The sequence below is a fragment of the Herpailurus yagouaroundi genome, unplaced genomic scaffold, assembly GCF_014898765.1.
Source record: "Herpailurus yagouaroundi ecotype Mexico unplaced genomic scaffold, PumYag 221, whole genome shotgun sequence".
Lineage (NCBI taxonomy): Eukaryota > Metazoa > Chordata > Mammalia > Carnivora > Felidae > Herpailurus > Herpailurus yagouaroundi.
Window position 1 is genome coordinate 2,397,811 of NW_024412452.1, and position 19,363 is coordinate 2,417,173.

Consider the following 19,363-nt stretch of genomic DNA (forward strand, 5'->3'; position numbering starts at 1 on the left):
TTGGGGTTGATTTCAAGGAGCTAAGATCCTGAGGACTGCATTCCTGGGCATGTGGGACTCCTTTACAGGGGTCGTAGGTAGACATGTGTAGCCAAAAAAAAACAACATATATTCTCTCAACAATCACATTCAGAAACGTATTAGAGAGGAGAGTGGGCTGGGATGAGGGGTGCTGGAAGGAGGCAGTGACTGCACCTCCCTCAGAAAATGTTGGATTTGGAGCTTGTGTATGTACCTTGTTTTACAGTGTTAAGATGTACTGAATTAATGTCAGGTAAATCTTTACTTGAAAGAAGGAGATGGGCACCAGAAAAGAAGACATTTGTCAACTGCCACCTGAAATGATCTTCAGCAACAAGAAAAGTTTAAGGACACTGAACACATGACAGGGGGATATCACCACTATTTAAGAAAGAAAAGGTGATTAAAACCCAGCTTTCCACCCTTTACAACAGAGAAATCTCAATTAAAAGAGAGTAATATTGTTTCCATACACCAACTTTTATAGGCAAAAAGTTATGAGGGAAATAAAACACTTTCAACCACATTTTGCATGACAGAAGTTAAAAAGACAGAATCTTCCATAACCTGCTTTGCCTCTTGGGTAAATATGGAGACATAATTTACCTTGCAACACAACTGTGACATCCCATTATTGGCTAGGTAAGTAGAAATCTCCTCAAGATTAATAAGTTACTTGCTCCAGTGGCACCAACATCATCATTATATCCCTATCCCAAATACCCAAATGCATTGTGAATGACAGAATTTTTAACTCATATTCATGTGAGATACAGTTTATGGCATTTTAGTCATTGAAAACATTAAACTGTATGTTCTTTTCCCGTTAAACACCAACAACCCATCAAAAAAACAGCGGTGGTATTTTTAAAAGAGTGAATGGGAGGACACATGAGCACAGTTTCCTCATTACCTGGTTTTCAGTCAGTTTCCCTGACTCTTGGTTTTCCGTTATTAATTTTTATTGTGGAAGAAAAGTTTTTCCTGTGTTTCTCAAAAGCAAAGAGGAAAGGTCTATTTGTCGATATTTTTGTATATTCAAGGCAAATATTGGACCCTTGATACAAGTCTCCAGATCACAGCATCATTTCTCAGTGATCAATCCTTTTAGCCAGGACACTGAGTGGAAGTGTGAGATACCATTATTACAGGCAGCTAAACATTTGGGCTTTAAAGAAAGTTATAATTTATAACAAAAGAGGCATAAATTGGAATTGATTTCATTAGAGGAACTTAACACCCGCAAAATAATGATACTACTTTTTCTTTAGGGACACTATTGCATTACAGTTTTGCTTCACTAAATTAAAAATGCTATCAAGTTGGTAGTAAATTCTGAAGTTTGCTACTGAGCAAACTCTAAAGGCCATTTAGAGGCCAGGAGCTCATATATACCAATAGAAACAAATTGGACACAAAGTTTAAAAGTCATCTTTCATTACAGGAAACTTTGAAAGTACATCAACATTTTACCATTTTTGTTGTTGTTAATACTCCATTTTAATGACTCAGCAGATGATTTCACTGATGTTTAGCGGCTGAAGGAGGTATACTTAATGATGCTGAGTATTTGAGAGTTCAAGAATATTTGGACTGTGGACCACTCTACAATGATTAGAGTGATTCCAAATGAGTTACCTATGCCTGTTTTCTAAACGAGTGCTTAAAGTGGCCTGTAAATAATTCCAGTGGAATGTTTTTAAGAACTGGTCAATGGCCAGACACTTTTTATTTCCTGGGAAGTTCAGAGTTAATGCTCCAGATGTTAAAAGCTTGTAAGTGGGGTGCAGATGAGGGCAGATATTAAACCGAAATGACTGACTGAATCATCTTTGGAAGAAATGCTCTGTCCTGCTTATATGTTTTAACTGCCTGCAATCAATCAAAATGTCACAAGCATTAAGGGTTACCAGAGCACAGATTGAACAATGCAGAAGGATCATAAGGGACTAAAAAAAAATCAGGCTGTCCCAGAAGTTACCACCTGCAAGCCAAACACCACAAGGAAATGTGGATGCCTGAGGATAGTTTCTTCCACCTGTTGCAGAGACAGTGTTTAGTGTCTGCCTACTTCTCAGACTACATTTTGAGAATGAAGTCCCAGAGACAAGTGTCACCCTGTCTTTAATTTAAGCCCTACCTCAACAGTCCTCATTACTTGCTCATCAGCCTTTCCTGAATGATAGTAATTATGACCCAAGATAAGCAAATCCCTTCAGGGAAAATCACACTACCACTTTAAGGAATGTATTCATGCCCTGTTGCCCCCAAGAGAATACTGACTTTAGAGCACAGCAGTGCAAACTAAGGTTACTCTAATTCCACCTTGTCAGATAATTCCAGTAACTGATTCAGTTACATATTGGCATTAGTTAATTGCTTTTTCTCATTTACATTATGGTTCTCCTGGATTTTGGTGTGAAGGTATTTCCTCTTGGAAGTATGGATATTTTCCCCCTATTATGAAGGAATTCTGAGCCTTACTTAAATCTTTAACTGTAAGTTTAACACATAGGTTCTGTCCTACATTTGTGGGCTATGGTTCCAACGACAATTTAATTTTCGGAGCCATTGCTGTGCTATGTTTTTGTGCTTGATTCATCAAGCTTGATTGTATTTGTGCTTGGAGGTGCTAGGGGCTCCCACTAGTCCCTGATCTTCCTGCCTGAGGGAGCAGATGTAGTTTCTCTAGGGTGGGCCACCTGCTACCCTGAGAAACAGGGAAGGAATCTCCAGCCTACAGAAACAAAGGGGCTACCTAGTCCTGGCTGCTCTTTGTTGCAGGATCCTGCTTATTGTCACATGTCTGTTGATGTTGAAGAGGGGAATTAGGTGCTCAGAGGAAAAAGATCTCCCAGCCCGCCACATGTTAATGGTGTAATACACCCCACCTGTGGGGGAAGGAGAGCACATCTGGGGCTGGCTGCTGTTGTGTCATCCCCCTGCTGCTGATGCCTGGCTGCCTGCTGTCTCTGTGTAGGGGAGGGGAGTGTCAGATCCAGGTAGAGAGGAAGGGTGAAAGGAGAGAATTATCTTCACCATTTGTCAGTGGGGCTTGATGTAGTAGTTGGGGTGTCTCTGAACAGGTGGGTGCTAAAATTCCAGTCTAATGAGTTTAGAGAAAATGGTGGGGAGCAATCACTGTCTTTTTTTTTCTTTCTTTTTTCAAATGTTTATTTATTTATTTTGAGAGGTGGGAGGGGCAGAGAGAGAGGGAGAGAGAGAATCCCAACCAGGCTCCCCACTGCCAGTGCAGAGCCTGACGTGGGGCTTGATCTCACTAACCATGAGATCATGCCCAGAGCCAAAATCAAGAGTTGGATGCTTAAGTGACTGAGCCACCCAGGCACCCTGGAAATCATTTTCAATATGGCTCATTTTCAGTTCGAGTCTTAAGCCCTGTTCAGGTCAAATACTACCTATACTAAAAAGACCATATTCTTTTTAGTACTCATATAGTCCCATTTCTCACTTGGTTAGAAATTGGTAAAAAGTTATTAAGTTATCTTAAGTTTCCAACAAAATTTGCTGTAAGATTAAACATATGGATGGCTATTTTGGATTGAAGCAGGATGTAGAGAGGTTAAGGCTATTTGCAATATGGTAGCTGCAGCATAATGAACAGGGCTTATATTGGAAAAAATAGAGGTTTTCATTTGCCTTTAGGACTTCCATTAACATTATTGAACATAGATGACTGAGGATTTTTTTTAAAGGTAGGTTTATGTGCCAGAAGAGCTGAATGAACAGTGTAGGTATTTTTCATCTTTTAATATTTGGTGTCATATAGTGATAATATTATTTGTATCATTAAAATTATAATACCAAAATCAATTCCCCTTCATCTATTTCAACATTATTGAGGACAAATTATACCAGTAACTGTGTGTAGGCTTTGATCTCTGCACATCTAACCTAAATTCTAACTGCTATCATTATTGTGCATTCATGTTCCTACACATTGATAACTCAGAATATGGTGAATTTTATGTACCACTGAATAAGATGTACAACAAGCACTTTTAAGAATTTCAGCATGTGAGCTGACCAAGGTAAAGGAAAATTTGAATGCCATTTTCACAATCCAATGAGCAATATACTAGTAAACAAAGCCTATACTCAGTAAAGAAGGTCTGTACTTCTGTACTTGAAATGCCTTGGTAATGGGATTCAGGTTGGCATGGGAACAGTATAGAATGTTAAGCAACAAACAGAAGAAATTGATGCATGTTTCAAATGAACATAAGAAATATATGGTTCAGGAGATGGTGTTAGCATTGGAAAGAACAAAGAATGAATCTGGTGAGTATATATAAAAAGATAAGGATGTACTCAAGTTTACTAGAGTCCAACTAAACACACCTGAAAGGAATCACAAGAGTAATGTCAAAAGATAACCTATGTTAAATTTATAATTAAATATTTCTAAGGCTTTAAGAAGAACAAGGTATCTTATGCATTATAAACAATTGCAGGACCCAGAAGAATGAATGAGTTTCAGACAGGTGTCAAAAATTAAAGGGACTAGTGCTGTTGCTGTTGTTGTTGTTGTTGTTGTTGTTGTCAGTTTGTTTTATTTTTTAAAAACAAATGAGATTATTTCTACAGAGAAAGTCTAATCCAGGAAATTGTTGAGTTTACAGATAGAGAGGTAATCATAAAAAAAGTAGGAAAGTTCCCTTGAATTAATCAAATAGCTGCAAAAGATTTAGATAATAAAAAAAAGAAAGACTTTTTAACTGAATTTTGAAGTGACAATTATTGTAGATTAAAAACAATTATAAAAGAGCAAGTGTCAGAAATGTATAGAATCTGAGATATAAGAAAAAAACTTTATGAACCTATCAACAACTGAAGGGTGGCTAACTGATCACAATAGTTAGATGTTGAACTGATACCATGATAACTTCTGGGTAGAATTACTGTCTTCAGAAGACTGATTTTGGATTTAATTTTTTGAGTAAATAGATATTTTGAATGGACTCAGACTGACCCGTTTATTAATAAAACTGATGTGAGGAGTAGTTCAAGAAAATAGAATGAGGATGGCTGATTTCAATGCTCCAAGTTTTAGTTGCAAATGCAAGTGACAGAGGGGTGCCTGGGTGGCTCAGTCAGTTAAACATCTGACTTCGGCTCAGGTCATGATCTCATGGTTCATGAGTTCAAGTCCTGCATCTTTGGGCTCTGTGCTGACAGCTTGGAGACTACTTCAGATTTGTCTCCCTCTCTCTCTGCCCCTCCCCCAATCACATTCTGCATCTCTCTCTCTCTCTCTCTCTTTCACAAATAAATATTGAACAAAAAATTAAAATATAATAATGCAAATGACAGAATTTCCAAAAGAAATAAGTAACATAGATGATGCAGAATCAATTATTTGAACAATGACAGAGAATAAATGGAATAACAAATGGAATTATGAGAATTCTATGATCAAGATAGATCACATTCCACCCTACCCCACTTCTACTCAACCATTTAGGATGAATACATTCAAAACAAACAAACAAACAAACAACAACAACAACTTAGTGAACTTCCAACATTATCTGAGAATGTGGCCCCCCAAAAAAGGTAATTTTCAATAAAAAAAATTAAATGGCATAGAGATCATATCAAGACTCTCAAAATTCCTCTCCTAGGATTTTCACTACTTTCTATAGAACAGATAGAACAGAGGTAATATTTAATAAAATAGTAGCCAAAATAATAATACCTCAGATTATAGATCCAGTCTATATCCAAGATTTTTTTTTCATTCAAGATTTTTTTAAGGCAAAGCCAGTCTAAAACTATAGTAATAGTAAAAAATCAAATAAAATCGAATAAGACAAAAGTAGACAATATACTGTTTATTAGAGGCAGAGTCAGGAAGAGAATATAGCCCTTTGCCTCTTGGATCAATTCTCCATTCTACTTTATGACATCCTTAATTTAATTCAATATACGTATATTAAGCACTTTAATTTAAAGTGCTCAATACCATGTTAATTACTAGAGAAGTGATATGATGGGCACCTGGGTAGCTCAGTAGGTTAAGCCTCCTACTTCAGCTTAGGTCATGACCTTGCAGTGTGTGAGTTCCAGCCCCTTGTCGGGCTCTGTGCTGACAGCTCAGAGCCTGGAGCCTCCTTCAGATTCTGTGTCTCCCTCTCCCTCTGCCCCTCCCCTGCTCATGCTCTGACTCTGTCTTTCAATAATAAATAAACATTAAAAAAAATTTAAAGTGATATGAAAGAAGATTGGATTTAAATCAGCTAGAAAGAGAAAGAAGTAAAATATAGTTTAAGTAAAAAAATAATATGGGTATAAACAATCTTTTTAATGGGTAATCAGAGAGGATTTTATAGCTGCGGTTTACATTTGACAGTTTGAAGGAATAATCTCTAATCCACACCTCTCAACACATTCATTCCATCTATCAGTCAATTAGTAAATTACTCTTTTTTTATTATTAATTTATTTTGAAAGAGAAGGAAAGGAAAGAGAAAGAGAGAGAGAGAGAGAGAGAGAGAGAGCAAGTGGGGGAGGGGCAGAGAGAGAGAGGGAGAGAGAGAATCTCAAGTAGGCTCTGCACTGTCAGTGCAGAGCCCCACCTAGGGCTCAATCTCACCAACCGTGAGATCATGACCTGAACTGAAATCAAAAGCTGATCAATTAATCAACTGAGCCATCCAGGTGCCCCCAAGAAGTAAATTTCAAAGTCATATGTCAACAAAAAGAAGAAGCCAAGGCTCATTTCACCACAAAACATCTCTGGCTGGAAAGGTAGACAATGGAAGGCAATATGAAATACTTTGTAATATATATGTTGATTATTAGTCAACAAAACTTGTCTTTTGTTAAAATATTTATTTATTTATTTTAGAGAGAAGGACAGAGCATGAACGAGGAGGGGCAGAGGGAGAGGGAGACACAGGATCCAAAGTAGACTTCAGGCCCTGAGCTGTCAGCACAGAGACTGATGTGAGGCTCGACCCCACAAACTGTGAGATCATGACCTGAGTCAAAGTCAGACGCTTAACTGACTGAACCACCCAGGTTCCCCCAACAAAATTTGTCTTAATAAAATCTATATAAACATTCTCAGATACAAAGTTACACTCAACATTAAAATATTTAATTCTAAATTCAAACAGTCCAGGGGCTCTTGGTTGGCTCAGTCAATAGAGAATGGGACTCTTGATATTGGGTGTAGAGATAACTTAAAAAAATAAAAATAAAACAATTCAATGACCTTAAGCTTTTCTCCAATGCAAACACAATGAACTCATGTATACAGGAAGAAACATATATATATGTGACTCCTGAGGATTTCCAATATTCAGGTTAATTAATCAACTTAATGTTGAGTTCAGGATTTTCCTGGGCTCATGAAAAAATCCCTTAGAGGTATTTATGCAAATATGGTGAACTTAGTCTTCCTAAGTTTCCATGGGAGCATACCTTTTCTTATTTGATTATACTATGAACTGATATGAGAAATATGTGAATTATCTATCCTAGAAGAAGGCATTTTAGTTAACAATATCAATAACTTTACAACTACAAACTTTCAAGTAAGTAGGAGCTTAATGTTTAGGGGAGGTAGCATCCTTGCCTTTATTAATCACACTGTATAATATCTACTAGTTTAATAGAGGCATGGACCAATCTTTATGTATCAAACCCCAAATTTCAAAGGGCTTAGGGAAGGAAGTAAAACTGACTCAGGGCTCAACTCACAGTTGGAAGAATGGAGGCATTTATATTTGCAGCTGTGCTGTGTTGTTATCAATATCTGCTGGGAAAACACTCTGACATTTTCCCTGAAATAATTAGCCCATCATCTTCCTAGAAGTGGGCCGGAGGCCGCCAAATAGCACATTTACTCTGCTTGCCTAAGGATCTATAGTTCAAGCTGGAGCATTAAAAAGGTTGTTGTGTAGCACAGAGCCTCTAACCATATTCTAATTTTCCACTTCAAAGCTATGGAGTAAAAGGTGTCATTGTTAACTGCTTCTTAAGTTTGTGTTTAAAATGTAGAATGAGATATTTAAAAAAAAAAGAAAGAAAATGATTTAATTTTCAATGCAAATGGTATAATTTGTAATCATATATTAAATGATGATAAATTATGAATTATGCATTTTTTACCTTTATATATAAATTAACAGTATACGAAAATATATAACCATTATTTAGGAAGAGTAAAGTGGTGTTAATTTTTTAAAAAATGAACAGAAAAAGCACCTTGCAGTAATTTTTAAAGACAGATTTATCTAGATATAGCCTTACTTTTTTTTTTTTGCCATCAAATTTTCCTCCTGTTCTCTTTGTATGTGTGCGTATGATAAAAACACTTACGATCTATCTATCGATCTATCATCTATCTTATCTAGTTATCTATTTAACCTATTTTTTATTTATTTTTATTTTTTGTTGTTTATTGAGAGAGAGAGAGAGAGAGACCACTGCATGGAAGCAGGAGAGAGGTGGGGGTAGGGGGTGGGCAGGGAGAATCCCAAGAAGGTTCTGCACTGACAGCACAGAGCCCAACCTGGGGCTTGAACTCATGAACTGTGAGATCATGACTTGAGCCTAAATCAAGAATCAGATGCTTGACCGACTGGACCACTGAGGCGCCCCCAGTATCTTTATTTTTTTAAATCAAAACTCTTACTGTTTGACTGAAAATGTGTCCTCTTTTAAATTTATGTAACTATAACCACTCAACCACTTTACTTTTCCTTTAACTCTAATTCAGACCCTTTTCAATTTTTTCCCCCTGGTAAATGCCTTATTATCAGCCAATATTGCATTAGATTGCTTTAAAAGTCAGATTAATCATTTAATTTTAGATAGTATGTAGATCATGATGAGATGATGAATTGTATAAGGCTACTTTTGTAATTTGTATTTAAATCTATCTTGCATGAAATAGATAAAAAATCATTTTTCAATAATCAATATCAACTGTGCTACCAGTGTAATTTACATTCCCTTTGTCATGTAAATTTGTATCACTTAGGATATTTAGCTGCAAGTAATAAAGTACTTTATTAAATGGATTACAACAAAATGTACAATTAGTGCACATAATAATATGTCTGAGGTATGTATTTCTGGGTTATTTTCAACTTTCCATTCTCAGTATATCAGTAATAATATCTCCTTCTGTTTATATAATGGCTACAGAAATACCCAGCATCAAACCTAAAAGGACATTGTCCAAACCATACAGGGAACAAAGGTAGTTCTTTTTTTTTTCCTCCCCCTCTGGTTTATCTTGAACCATCTTTTCCAGAAGCCTTCCACCACACAGACCTCTCAAGATAACTGGCCATGATTGGGTCCGATAACCAAACTAGATACAAGGGAGGCTAATGAAGGGAATTTTTAATACACTTGATCTCTATTGTGGGGAACTGACTCTGTTAGCTATAAGGGAGTGAGAAGATGCTATTGGATAGACAATCAACAGTGTTTGCCATAATACATATCTTCACATAACAGTGAGAAAAACAGAGGCTGAGAAAGATTAAGAGCAATTTTTTAAAATCAAGTTTGTCTATATTCAAAATTTTATCTTCCTACACTCACCATTTTACCCTCCATTATGTTGATCATAACATCAAACCTGGGAAAGAACAAATGTGTGTACTTAGCTTGTGCAAGCAAAATTAAAGAAAGACCTATCTACCTTTAAAGCTTTCATACTAACAAAGAAAACTCAGACCTTTTCATTGTTACTATAATAATTAAAAGATGTACTAATGGATAAAAACTAGACATTTACAGAATCACGTTTTTTTTTTTTTAATTTTTTTTTTCAACGTTTATTTTATTTTTGGGACAGAGAGAGACAGAGCATGAACGGGGGAGGGGCAGAGAGAGAGGGAGACACAGAATCGGAAACAGGCTCCAGGCTCTGAGCCATCAGCCCAGAGCCTGACGCGGGGCTCGAACTCACGGACCGCGAGATCATGACCTGGCTGAAGTCGGACGCTTAACCGACTGCGCCACCCAGGCGCCCCCAGAATCACGTTTTAAGTCATCCTATGGATATACAAAATTTTCTATCAGTGAAATAAACTGCTTTAGTTGCCACTTAGTTCAACATATTGTTTTTTTCAAACTACCTCAATAAAAATCCAATGCTAATACAACAGTCTCCCCCCTGTAGTGCCCTTACCTCTTCTACTTCAATGACCACAGCTTCTCTCTCCATAGCTACAATATGAATTTTATCATAACTTTCCATGCTTAAAGTAAAAATCTGATATCCTTCCCTCTTATTTTTACAGTTCACTTATTTCCTATTCCTCTTAGTCTTCCTGTACCTTCACCCACAATTTTCTTCAAAACTATCACCGCTCCCCTGTATGCATTTCCTTTCCTATACAATCTGTATAATATCACCCAAAAAAATCCAATAATTCTATTGCTAGCCCTCTCCAACCCATCAATTCATTTCTCCTTGTTTTTCTGCTTTGTATACCTAACAGAACACAATCCCTTCATCACAGAAGCCATCTACCCTATGTAATGCAAGAATCTGTTCTTGAACACTACTGGGGAAAAAAAATTTAAAAAGCAACATTTGGCTATGTAGAATGATTCCACCTCAATCATTAAACATGTCAAGCAATAATTTTACATCTCAAATATTTGTTTCATTCCCTGAAATAGTTACTGAGAGAGGGAGAGAGAGACACAGAGAGGAAGAGAGTGAGAGACAGGGAGCGAGAGAGAGAGAGAGAGAGAGAGAGAGAGAGAGAGAGAATGATGAAGTAGTTAAAAAGCATGGAGTCTAGATCTAGACTCGCTGGTTTTAAATTTTTGCTCTGTCATAATATAATTTTGAACAAATTATTTACCTCTGTATGCTTTGGTTCTCTCACTTGGAAAATGCGGAAGTAATAGAACCTACTTCAGGGGAATCAAAGTTAACTAATACAAAGTGTTTAGAGAAACTCTGGCACACAGGAAATTATCTTTGTTAGCATTGAAAAATATTAACCATTTACACTGTAAATTTAAAATCTTACAAATTGGACATCTATCTTGTTGTGTCTAGCACTGCTACCTTCTTTTGGTAATAGTTCTCCTTTTTATGCAATGGTATAAGGCAATGCCAATCACAGTACCTGCTCTTCTAGTCTACAGGCTTTACCCTTGTCCTTCCACAGAATATTTGTTACAACCAATACAGCTTCAACTTCTGACACAAAAGTCCACACAACAGTGTCTTACACAAAACCAGAACATATTTCTTGTCCATAACAGTCCAAGATATACAATTCAGAATTGATATGACACCTCTATTATATTACTGCCTTGTACTTGGTCCATCTGAAAGTTCTGAGATGTCCATCTCATATTCTAAAAGATTTGCTTCAGCCTCTGTTATCTCCATCATTTTTGGTGAATTGATGTTGCTAAACATGCAGAGATAATATGATCTTCTTGAAAATAATCCCCCAACTCCTTGTAGTCTCCCTATGTTAGCAATCCAATCTGTACCACCTTCCATCCAACTTCAGTGTTGAGGAGGGTTAATTCTCTTGTGAACAACAACAGAAACTTGTTTCTATACTTGTGCTCTGAATGTCTGTATTTTCCCCCTCCTTATCGACCTTTATCCATCAATTATATTCTCTCCTTATATTTTCAAAGGGCAAATTTCTTGGTTCTTCCCTCTTAGGAAATAAAGGGGCTTCTATTTCTCCCCTTTGTTCCTAGCAACCACTACTTTAATGTCTCATGTTTCCATCTTAGCCATTCTTCTAGAATTAGAATATATTCTCCCCTCACAGTTACTTCATTATTCACTGCAATCTGCCTGCTAACTCCATCATACATTGAAAATGTTTTTGTTTTCAAGAAAAGTTATCAAAGACTCTAAAAGTGTAAAAATCAATCATATTTGGATTTCTTATTGTTTTTATTGCTTCTCATTTCTAGTGTATTGGCCTCATTCTTGAAACTCTGTTGCTTGTTTCAGACATAGCCTTTTGTTTTCTAACATTTAACCTCTGCATTGTTCTCTCTCTTGAGCTTTATCCCTTCCTCTGCTTATATAGGACAGGTGAAGCTTACTAAATTCAGACTTGTGTCTTTTCTTCAAGCCTTACATCTTTCCATATTCTCTCATTATATGCCAAAAGCACTAGAAAGGAATCTTCTTTCAGAACCTGGATAGAATGCCTGGCAAGAAGTTATCTAATAAATATTTTCCCAGTGAAAAATGAATAAATTAATCAGTCAATTAATTTTAAGGATTAGATGCTGACTTACTTATTCCCCAGTCTTTATTTTTATTATGAAGCCGACTGCACTTAAAGATAAATTTTGCTTTAAGGAATATGCAATGTGGAAGTGCCTGTGATTATTTTACAAAACTCAGGGTACCTATTCCCTACTGGGTATTAGTCATACAGTTGTGGAATGGTGCTGACGGCAGGGGCAATTGATCCTACCACCAGGTCCAAGGGTTAACCTAATGGTTCTAAACATATCACAGTGATTTACTGGTGTCACCCAGGCCTGGTAAACCAATGGAGTGAACTCACTCACACTAATAATGTGCTAGGAAAGTGGTTACTTGTGCACTAACTGCCCAAGGTCAATCTCCATAACCTTCTGAAAGAAACAGTAGCACTTTATTGTAAATGTTTTATCAGCTTGAGAGACAATAGTTGTATCATAAACCTGATACTATAGAAGGCTGTGCAAAGAGATCAAAGGACAGTGAGAACTTGATGCTATAGAGGAGATACTGAATCCAGCTAACCCAAAATATATCCCTCTTTCTGGACCATTCAGGTATGTATATTGCTAAGTTCCCTTGGCATTTTCTCTATTTTGGATTAGGTTTTTATTACAGGAAGTATCCTAATTTATAACAGAATGACAAATTGAATTGTTTCTCTGTGATATTATAATATCTTTGTGATTGATGTAATTTACTGAGTTATCCTGAGCTGTTCAGTTGATAAACTCAATAATATATTTAACTGAATGAAAAGTCTGAATGATTTAAATATAGGATATAACTGGTTGAATGTCACTATTTTATACCATATCATAGTTGATCTATTCTCATAGGCAACACATATGTATATCATAAAAATATACTCAACATTATTTAGTTTAGGTTTAAAACTTTTTTAAAAAGCATACCTAGAAGTAAATTTTAGTGGAGCTAAAAGGTGATTTAAATATCTTATTAGAGTCCTATATATTCCTCTTCACTTTAACAGCCCTTCCCAGCTACCACACTTTTTTTTTAATTTGAGAGAGAGACAGAGAGAGATTGAGAGAGAGTGTGTGTATGAGAGCCTGGGAGAGGGGCAGAGGGAGAGAGAGAATCTCAAGAAGGCTCTATGCTCAGCACAGAGTCCTATATGGGGCTTGAACCCACAATCATGGGATAATGACCTGAGCCAAAATCAAGAGTCTCAACCAACCAAGCCAACCAGGTGCCCCCCCCCCCCACCCCTAGCTAGGACACTTTTATCCTGCATTTCTATTTATCAAATGAGGGGGAACAATATATTTGACCCAAAATATGCCATTTTGGCATGTGGATTATTTTGAGCTGAAGACAATCAAGGACCAATAGACTCAGAAAGAGCTGTTTACCTTCCTCTTAAATTCCTGAAAGAATTTAGGTAGAGGCCTATACCGAGAGAGAGCTAATACCAAAGATAAATTTTTTATCAAGAAGATTCATCTGCATGGCATGGCAAACATTCATTTACTAAACATTTGTTCTTATCTTCCTGTGAATTGTCTTTCTCCCCTTTGCGGCTGCATACCCCTCCCTGCTTCAGTGAGCTCTGGATGGCATATAATCCTCAACTGCCTGGTGGTCTCTGGCATTCATGTCTTTGGGCCTCCTATACACATGAAATTTGCTTTTATCCTATTAACCTATCTTACATCAATTTAAATATTAGATCAGTAAAAACAAAACAAAACAAAACAAAACAAAACAAAACAAAACAAAACAAACCTACAAGGGGAGAAGGGAAGAATTTCATACCCTACGTAAACTTAAAATCATTTATAAAGGCAAAACCAAAGTCAGAGTTCTGCCATGAGACTTTTCAAGTGATAATGCATCTCCTCCCTTTTTGATCTTCGACAGCACCTTTGTTGGAGAATCCACTTTTACCATGAGTTTGAGTTGTTTATTGAGGCCTTCTAGCATTAGCTTGTGAATATCTGGAAAGCAGAGGCTATATACATAATACTTAATGTAATGCCTACTCCAGAGAACATGCTTAATCAAAATAAGTGGGATTCAGCTAATTTGAGGTTCATAATTTAAGTTCCCCAAATGATTACTTGACTTACACTTACCCACATGAATATTTTATGTTCAATATTCTCTTTTTCAAAAAGCTGAAATGTCACAAATTATTGTGTTGTCAAGTCATGTTCACATGAAGCAGGGATCTTACCAGTAATTTACCAGCAATTTAAAAGATAGAGGTAATACTGAGGCACAGATCAATCAGAGAGAGGTCCAGTCTTCATGTCCCTTATTGTGGCATCAGGAATGACAGTTTAACATCTGAGCTATTTAAAGTTTTTTTTTTAATTTTTTTTTCAACGTTATTTATTTTTGGGACAGAGAGAGACAGAGCATGAACGGGGAGGGGCAGAGAGAGAGGGGGACACAGAATCAGAAACAGGCTCCAGGCTCTGAGCCATCAGCCCAGAGCCGGACGCGGGGCTCGAACTCACAGAGCGCGAGATCGTGACCTGGCTGAAGTCGGACGCTTAACCGACTGCGCCACCCAGGCGCCCCTTACCACACTTACGCAAAAGAGAGCAGCTTTTAGTCACAACATATATTCATTTTATATTCAGATCATTACAGAGCCTAATGTTTTCTGGGGAGCATGCCCATTATTCATAGATTCCTAGTGTATTATAAATAGTCCCAGACAGCCCAGGTATACCTTGCTAATAGTGTTCCTTAGACACAAGCTCTCCTGTTTGATTAAAACATTAGCTTGTCTTCTAGGAAGTCTATCATTAACATGTTTACAACCAGATTTCATCAAGCTACCTTATCTCCACATTCCCCCTAACGCCTGATTAAGGAAGAGAATAGATTCCAGGCCTATTAATAACCATTTCCCACCCACAAACTCCAGATACTTTCTCCCCAGTAATGATATATTTTCAGGCTATTCCCCAAACATTATGCCAAGAAGCCAATATAGATTTAGTGAATATATGTAAAAAAAGATACAAAAAATTTTTATTTTAAGATCATATTTATATGATACTAGGCTTTGAGATTGAAGTTCAATAAAATAGAGATTATTAGTTTGTTTTAAATGTGACAGATTTCTGAGAAGCTCTAAAGATATGGAAGATTGGTTTTTTTTACTAAATACTCAATATTTTGATTGTTCAGAATAATGGAGGTTTAGATTCACATGTAACTGATATTTTGTTTCATTGTTTGCTCATTTTATTTCCTCTCCATAAAATGTTTTTCAAGAATTAAAGAAAATAGGCTTTTTGGTGGGGTTAAATACAGATTCTGCCAAGTCTTTCACCAGTATTTGTTCAGTAATGTTATTGTTACTACATATATAATACGCAAACTGTACATCCAGTTAACACATAACATCACTGCCCTTGTTTAATTCATGAGATACTGGTAATAAATATAATAAATGAGTTCAGCAAATTGGAAAAAATGAAAAGGATAGGGAAATAGAGTCAATAAATGTCAATAACTCCAGTTCCTTCTAAATTTAACGTCCCTTACATTTAAAACTTTCTGAGTCTGATTGAACACTCACATTTCGTCTATATTTAGGATCACATGCTCTTCTAAATGAGCCAGGCAGCTGTCCCTAGCCTTCATTTTCTTAAGTGGTGGAATAATGTGAGTTGAAGAAAATACAATTGTCTCTAATTGAAAATCATTATTAAAACATGATGTTCAACTACAAAAATCAAGAAGAGTGGTATGCAGCAAAGAGCTATGAAACTACTTCAATCATTTTTAAAAAATAAATTTATCACAAAAGAATACATTGAAACCAGTCTTTCAAGGCCTGAAGTTCAATGAAGCTGAGAGGGACAGCTTACATGATTGATGGTTAAATACAGATTTTAAATGAATCTGACAATATGTAATACTGACATGGAATCAAAAAGTCAAATTGTGCAGAAATAAAATGTAAAGATTTTAATTAAAAATCAACTTAGATTATGGGGGAAGGGGCCTAGGATGGCCCTGGTGAAAACCATCTGTGGGTGTTGTGACATTGGAATATAATGAATGAAATGACTTCCTAATAATTCAAAACCAAACAGAAGCTGCATTCATAAAAACTACATTATTTTTCTGATAGAAAATTATTTTCAAATTATTTTGTTCTCATTAGTTTGTTTTACAGGTGTCAAAAAATAACTCAAGTTCGTACGCAGCCTGGAGCCCAACCTAGAGTCCAAACTCACAACTTTGAAATCAAGACCTGAACTGAGACCAAAAGTTGGATGCTCAACCAACTGAGCCACCCAGGCACCCCTGAAGTTCTTTTTTCTAAATTAAATAATCCCTATCTAACAAGGACAAAAGAGTGTTCAGATAAAGTTGACCACCATAGAAAAATGATATAGAGATGTATCTGAGGTATTAAAATATGTTTATTCTTATTTAAGGAACTACTATTGTCTATAAGAAGACAATTTTTCATGGTATTTCCCCAAGAGGCACAGTAAGACCAGAACTTGAAATCTACTCGTAATCACACTCCCCTCCCCCCCCCCCCCCCCCCCCGGATCCAGTAATCAACATAGAAATGCATTACTTCAAGAAGGATATTTTGACATTACTGTTGTTTTTCAGTTATTTCAAAACAGGCAGATAAAAATATAAATTCCTTTTGTGGTTGCTGTTGATTTTATTTTTGGATTATCAAATCATAGGCACAAGAGCATAACTTATTTGAGTGACAAGTATACAACACATGCAGTCAAGGTCAAATGTGCATGACCTCTTGGTTATATACATCCCAGGGAAGGTAGGGTCGATTTCATTTCAAATGCCAGGTCTATTTCATTCAGCCTGAATTGTTGTCTCTGCAGGCTAAAAATATTTTCCTTTATTTTATTTTTATTTTTTTATTTTTTTTATTACACAATCAATGTGTGTTAAATTTCTATGATCTGTCCAAACAGACCAACAGTCTTAGGGCAGCTTCACTTATTACTAATGGGGCAAAATAGGTCACTGCATTAAAGAAATAAATTATAAAACTTTACATTGAGTGTTGGGAATATATGCTCTAATGCAAGGTTTTATGAGGGTAAAAACAAAGAACATATGGCTAGCTTTCTCTAGAAAACAATTTGTTTATTGATAAAATCAACACTATACTAATCTCATCCATACAAAAAAGTTCGATTAAACTCCCCCAGTATAAGTACAATATATGACAGATGACCTTTGAACAACATGGGAGTTAGGGGTGCTGACCTCCCTGACCCCATGCAGTCAAAAATTCGTGTATAACTTTGGAATCCCCCCAAATTTAACTAGTAATAGCCTACTGTTGACCAGAAGCCTTACTGATTACATAAGCAGTTCATCAACACATATATTGTATGCTCTATGGATTATTTACTACATCCTTACAATAAAGTAAGCTAGAGAAAATAAAATGTTATTAAGGAAATCATAAGGAAGAGAAAATTTATTTACAGGACTGCACTGTATTTACTGAAAAAAATCCATATATAAGTGGACCTGTGCAATTCAAAGCTCTATTGTTCAAGGGTCAGTTCTACTCCTCAGGGTGTATGAAGTGTAAAGAAAATTAATATGAACATTTTTCAATAATTTTATTATAGAAAATTATAATATAATACATAATATAATATAATACAACTAAAATTAACAAAACAATACCCTGGACATTTTTATTGTACTTTTAAGAATAAAAATAAATAACTTTAGTTTTAGGTTCTCTATAACTTATAAGAGCAAATAAGAATCTCCTGGTTTATTAGCAGTTCTCTGCAATTTCAGGTACATTAGTCATGGCATTTCCTGATTGCTTCAGTCCACATTTTATTTTCTGGATTCCTATTAAATTTATAGACCATTGAAGCTCACATAGCTCAAAAGAAGAATTTTCAGTTCCCCGAAGTAAAGTATGGTATCTTATTTTTCTTGTACAGTGTTTTGAAACTAGTGGATGTTTAATGAATATGTATCAATTAATTGATTCTTCACATCTAAGTGCAGAGGTTTTTAAATTCCAATGAGTTGTTCTTCCTTTCCCCTAGCAAGGATCTTATCATATTGTTATGCCCAGAGGTGAATGTAGATTAAAGTAAATTACCACGGTGCATGTAAAAACAAAAACAGCCAGGTTAGAAGCAGAATATAAGTTGCAGTGCCCTTGAGTTGGATGCAATTCTAAAATGTTTTCATTGAAATTCCCCACACCTGTTAGGATCTGTAAGTCTCAGTATTGTTAGGCCATGGAAGGATTTCATCCTGTTAAAATGCAAATGTCCCATTTGTTTTGATGTCCTATATTTGGCATGTCTGTGTATGTGTGAGACATTATGAGGAGGGAGGCCAAAAGAAAATTGTCATAATGCACCTGTCCATTAGTGAGTCCTCATGCCCAGCAGAAACTTTCTGGCACCATCTGGTTATAATCTTATGCTCTGAAGCATAAGAATTGATGGACCTTTTAATTTTTATTTCAGCTAGTATAATTGCAGATGCTATTCTTATTCAAAATGGGCCACATTTTGCCCAGGGCCAAAAGCATACAGTTCCCATTGACTTTAATATGAGGACAGGCACAAGAAAATGACAAGAGAATTCACCCTAATGCTTCTAATTGCTTTATGAATCTTAATAAGCCTGTTTAACTTAATAATGTTCAATTGTGAAGACTTTCACAGGTTATTTATTCATTTTCTGTAAAAAGCATTTTCTTGAACCCTTTCACAAAAGGGCTATGTTTTCATTGCAAAGCAGATTCTTTGCTTTCTGTGGCCAAGAAGCATGGCATTGAGTCATGTATTTTTTCCGAACAAAAGGAATCTGAGAAAGACTGAAAATATTAGTACCAAACATTCCAGCAGACACAGAAAGTGCGTGCCCCAAAATGATGAAGGCTTAAGAGAATTTATGCAGTGCCTTTTTCATACAAAGACAAGTGCAATTTGTACAGAACATAAAGAATCATAGCTAATTACACTGATTTTAATTGGGTTTGTGCTAAATCCAATGCTTTATAGAACCATCAGTGCCGAAGAGGAAAGAAGATAGCCAAATTACAATATATACAGAGAAGCT

At 36.0% G+C, this 19,363-nt stretch overlaps 1 long non-coding RNA gene across 2 annotated transcripts in view; it reads left to right on the top strand.

Annotated features, from left to right (window-relative positions):
• The first annotated feature begins 4,235 nt into the window (after positions 1-4,235).
• LOC121019151 (uncharacterized) overlaps positions 4,236-19,363 on the top strand; it is a 58,302-nt gene continuing 43,174 nt past the window's right edge. The window contains exons 1-3 of one of the 2 annotated variants that reach the window (XR_005785476.1): positions 4,236-4,323; positions 12,690-12,831; positions 16,428-16,698. This is a non-coding gene — a long non-coding RNA (uncharacterized LOC121019151). Of the gene's footprint in view, positions 4,324-12,689; positions 12,832-16,427; positions 16,699-19,363 lie in introns of those variants that run through there. The other variant, XR_005785475.1, reaches the window with a different exon arrangement.